The sequence below is a fragment of the Spinacia oleracea genome, chromosome 2, assembly GCF_020520425.1.
Source record: "Spinacia oleracea cultivar Varoflay chromosome 2, BTI_SOV_V1, whole genome shotgun sequence".
Taxonomy (NCBI): Eukaryota; Viridiplantae; Streptophyta; class Magnoliopsida; order Caryophyllales; family Amaranthaceae; genus Spinacia; species Spinacia oleracea.
In genome coordinates, this window is record NC_079488.1 from 7,805,313 (window position 1) to 7,810,124 (window position 4,812).

At 39.5% G+C, this 4,812-nt stretch overlaps 1 non-coding gene across 1 annotated transcript; it reads left to right on the forward strand.

Annotated features, from left to right (window-relative positions):
- The first annotated feature begins 685 nt into the window (after positions 1-685).
- LOC130468263 (small nucleolar RNA R71) lies at positions 686-792 on the forward strand. Its single transcript, XR_008928676.1, has one exon. It is a non-coding gene; the product is annotated as a small nucleolar RNA R71 (small nucleolar RNA).
- Positions 793-4,812: the final 4,020 nt, after the last annotated feature.

Genomic DNA, 4,812 nt, shown 5'->3' on the forward strand with positions numbered 1-4,812 from the left:
CATGTTTCTCATCTCTACTAACATAGGGTCAGGCTGTGTGTTTTGAGGTTGTGGTGGTGGAGTTGATGTGTGTTGTCTAGGGAACCCAGGTGGTCCACTAGAATGTTGGTTGTAGTTGTTCCGTGGTTGGTAGGATTGTTGATGTGGGGGTTGGTATGGTTGTTGTGGTGGATGTTGGACTTGGTGAGGGTTCTGGATATTGTTGCTCCTGTAGGACAGTAGAGGGTTGTTTTTGTAGCCTTCATTGTACGAGTTGGAGAATGGGTTGTTTTGTTTGTAGGATTGAAATGCGTTACATTGTTCAATAGAGCTCCTACATTCCTATGCATAATGACCAGCCAGTCCACAACCTTCACAAACAGTAGCAGGTTGGGCACTCATAGCAGCTACACTAACAGGTTGGGCAGATTGAGCATTTGCTGCTTGCATATTATCAAACTTATAATGTAAAGCAGTCAATTGGGCAGTTAATTGTTCTATAGAATTCAAATCATGCTTACCACCCTTATTAGATAGACCTCTAGGATTCCCATACTGGGAATTGTGAATTGTTATCTCCTCAATCACCTCCATAGCTCTAGGCACCTCAAGTTGCATGAATCTCCCACTGGCAGCTGAATCCAACAGACATCTAGACTCATTACCCAGACCATTATAAAACTGCTGAATCAAAAACTAATCATCCAAACCATGGTGCGGGCACTCTCTCTGCAAGTCCTTGAATCGCTCCCAGACCTCGAACAAACTCACATCTGCTTGTTGAGAGATACCTAATATCTGACCCCTCAGACGAGTCGTTTTCTCAGGTGGAAAATATTTAACATAGAAAGCAAGGGCCAAGGACTCCCAATTAGTGATTTTCAAAGCTGCCCGATTCAACCCATTAATCCACAACTTAGCTTTCCCACTCAAAGAGAACGGGAAAAGTATCTCCATAGTCTGCTCCGGAGTCAATCCCTTTTGCTTGATGGTGGAACAGTATTGGATGAAGGATTGTATGTGAATATTCGGATCTTCACCTGGTTCCCCACCGTACTGGTGTCTCTCAATCATGTTAATCAATGCAGGCTCAATCTTGAAGGTCTCAGCTGCAATAGAAGGCATGATTGCCTTTGGTAGCACAGACAGACTTGGCTTAGAATACTCTGTAAGCCGTGGGGTAGGTGGCGGTAGTGGAGTTTCGTCACCCATCTCTATCTCTGAAACTGAATCTGTATCTGAAGGAAAAAGATCGCCAATATTATAATCAGAATCAGAGTAATTCCCACACTGTACAATGAAAGTTCTTCGTCTACGAAAGGTTCTTTCGGGCTCAGGATTGAATGGAGTAAGATTACTAGTACCTACGGTCCTGGGCATAGACAAAGAAACTACAAAACAATGTGAGATCCGGTCTCAAGGAACGTGAGTTCCTTGAGTAGTAACAAACAATAATCTAGGATAAACAATCAACAACAGAAATTAAAACCGTTTCCCCGGCAACGGCGCCAAAATTTGACAGGCTAAAGTCGTATTACATAATAAAAAATAACCTAAGTCCACTAGCTAGGTAGCAAGGGAAGTCAGGATCGAATCCACAGGGAAACAGGTGTTCTTTCTACTATCAATTAATTAATCTAGACTATTGGGAATAGGAATTGGTTGGTGGTTTGTATGCTAAGTCTACGAAGAATAATTAAACGAGTAAGAATCAATATATTAAGGAATCTAGGGCATAGGTTCACCAACAAATAACAATCCAGGACAATGAACAATCACGATAATCAACAAGTAATTAATTAGACTAGCATGCTCTCTCGAATCGATACTAATCATAGACTTAGAATTAACGGGCTCTCGCTACGTATTAACTCTAATTCCACCTATTGACACGAGCCTAAATATCAAATTGCATCTCTCGAATCTTAATTTGATATTGCATAACCACCACAATTAAACCTGCGCAAATCTAATTGTATAGTGAAATAAACCAATCAATAGGATTCAATATCCCTTCATATTATTCATGGATCCCCAAACCCTAGAAATTAGACTACTCAAGCATATTAACAATAAACAAAGCAATTAGCATGATTGAAAACATAATTAGAGCTAAACAAAGAATTGAAATAGTGAACAATACCTTAATTGAAGAACAATGGAAATAGAAATCTTGAAATTTTTATTAAAATTGAAAACTAAATGTTTGCATAAATTTAGAGAGAAATTAACTAAGGAAAATAAAACTAAGGGTTTCAATACTAGAATAAGATGCCCAACTAAAATAATCAAGCCTAGTATTTATAGTTTTCCCAAAAACATAAGGAAAAACCGGAAGAAAAACCGCGCCTAAAGCCAGCTGGGTTGTCGTCGCCCGGTCGGGCAGCCAACCGCCCGTCGGGCGACCAGCTCGAAATCCGCCCGACGGGCGCAGGTTTGCCCGGCGGGCGGAGGGAGACATTGTGGAATTCATCTGCACGCGCCCGGTCGGGCGCCTCTCGCCCGTTGGGGGAGAAGAGAAAATGGTTGCCTTTGCTTTTGTTGGGCGCCTGATGGGCACCGGGCAGTATTCCGCCAGTCGGGCGCCTGCTGACTGTTGCTTTTTTTCTGCTTGCTCGCCCGGTGGGCGAGGGGAAATCATCCGGGCGGAGAGCTAAATGAACCGCCTTTCGTCCGCAACACCGAGTCTAACTTCCGGGGCTCAATCATGAACATCTAAGGCTCCCGTAAGTCGACAAAAGTCGTCCCGAACTCCCTCGGGAACGCGTAGTGGCCTAAATCATATGAAACGGGTCTAAAAAGACCAATTTCACACTAAATAGTCCTGAAACTCAAGGCGCACTCAAATACACAGATTAGTACTAAAAACGGCTCCTAAGAGCTCATTTAAGGCATAAAAGTACTAAGGGACGGGGGTGAAAACACTATATAAAACACACATATCACTAGGTTCACAATTTATGAACGAGTTTTTTCAAGTATTCAAAGGTAAGATTTTCAAGCAAAAATCAGCCAAACACTTGCCACATATTAGCCGAAAATTCTAAGTACCTTAAGGGCGATTCTAGTTGGTCAAGCTTAAGGCGGATCCGGACGTGCTGTGGACTTTCTACGGAGGGACGACACTTGGAGTCCTAAAGACTTGTTCTTGTTCGGTTCGGGCTCAGCTAGGGAGGGCACGCTACAAAGTGTATGTATCCTAGACTAATTATATGATTATGTGCAATTAATATGATTCCTGGCATTAAGGTTTTTCCGCATGATTTATGTTGTTCATATGTATCATAACCTAACAGTGGTATCACGAGCCTCTTATTATTTGTATAATCTATAAATTGCTTAACATGGTGAAATTTTACAAATTTGCAAAGAATTAAAAGGGGTGATTAATTTTCGTAATTGTTAATTAATTGCAAATTGCGTTTATTTAATTATATGTACGCAGTTTTTCGGCAGTTTCTTCGTTATTCAACGAAATCGAGTGATTTTTGTGTCAATTCCGCATGTAAAAGGCATTCTAAAATTTTGACAAAACAACTATTTTTCGGCCGAACCCAGAATTCCCAAATTCGAAGCCTAACTATGACTTTTCGGAGGTTTTAGTTTTTCGAACGCAAAAGTTTGTAATTTTAAGAGGTTAAATTAAATATTTGCGATTCTTGTTGTTAAATCTTGAATTTTTGATTGACCTACTGTATATATTTAACAAATTTGAATGCCTAAGCTTGTTAATTATAGAACCTAATTTTTAATTGTAATTAATTTGTTGAAATTCGAATAATTTAGAATTGATTTGATTTTCATAATTAATTAACGATTTAATTAGGTATCCATGATTAAAAACCACAATAAAAATTGTTAATTTATGATATATTTTAGATTTTTATGACCTAGATTTGAATCCATGATAATCGGAAATTAATTGATTAATAAATTTTCGATATTTTGCCCTAAAATTATGAAATTAATATGATTTATTAATTTGTCATTAATTTTGAAATAAAAGTTTTAATTTTTATGAAATTCGCTCATAAAACTTGCATGCACAAAGCAATGGGCGCCACGTGTTACCCTTAAGGGGTGTTGTATAGTGCGGGCATGCGACGACTAGCAAGGGAGCTCGTCGCCCATGCGGTACAATGCAGCGAGCAAGGGCCATAGCACACGAGCACAAGGCAGCACGCTGCCCTTGTGTCGAGTGTTGTGTGCAGCGTGGGCGATGGGCGATGGCATTGGCGTAAGCCAGGCGAGCAGTCGCGTGCGCGCGCTGCCGCGCCCAGCGAAGCAACCAAACCCGTCGAGTGAGGCAGGCTGCGCGCAACGTGGCCTGGGCTGGCTGCGATGCGTGTGGCCTGCTCGTGTGATGCCATACGATCTTTCGATGGGGCACGCTTGCCTCATGACTCGATAGGGCTTGGGCGCAAACCCAAGTGCCTCGTCTTGTTACGATTGATGCGTTTTGATTTTAATTTTAAAATTTCAGTTCGAAAACGATTTTAATTAATTTTAAAGTCCGTAATTTAAATTATTTTCTCGGAATTTAATTTTGAATAATCTAATTATAATTTTTTTTTAATTTATACTAATTATTTTACTAAAATTAAAACCTTGAATTAATTTAAATTCATTTTAATTCAACTGAAAATAAATTAAATGGATTCAATTATAAATTTATATGAGCTTTAAGTTTTAATTAAATTTGTATGTTTCCGATTAGACTAGGAAATACTCCCTCCGTCTCTTTTTGTTTTTAAATTTGGCATTTTTCACGCGTTTTAACGAATAATTAATTTGCATTGAAATCCCTCAATTTTTTTATTTAAACGAGATAAA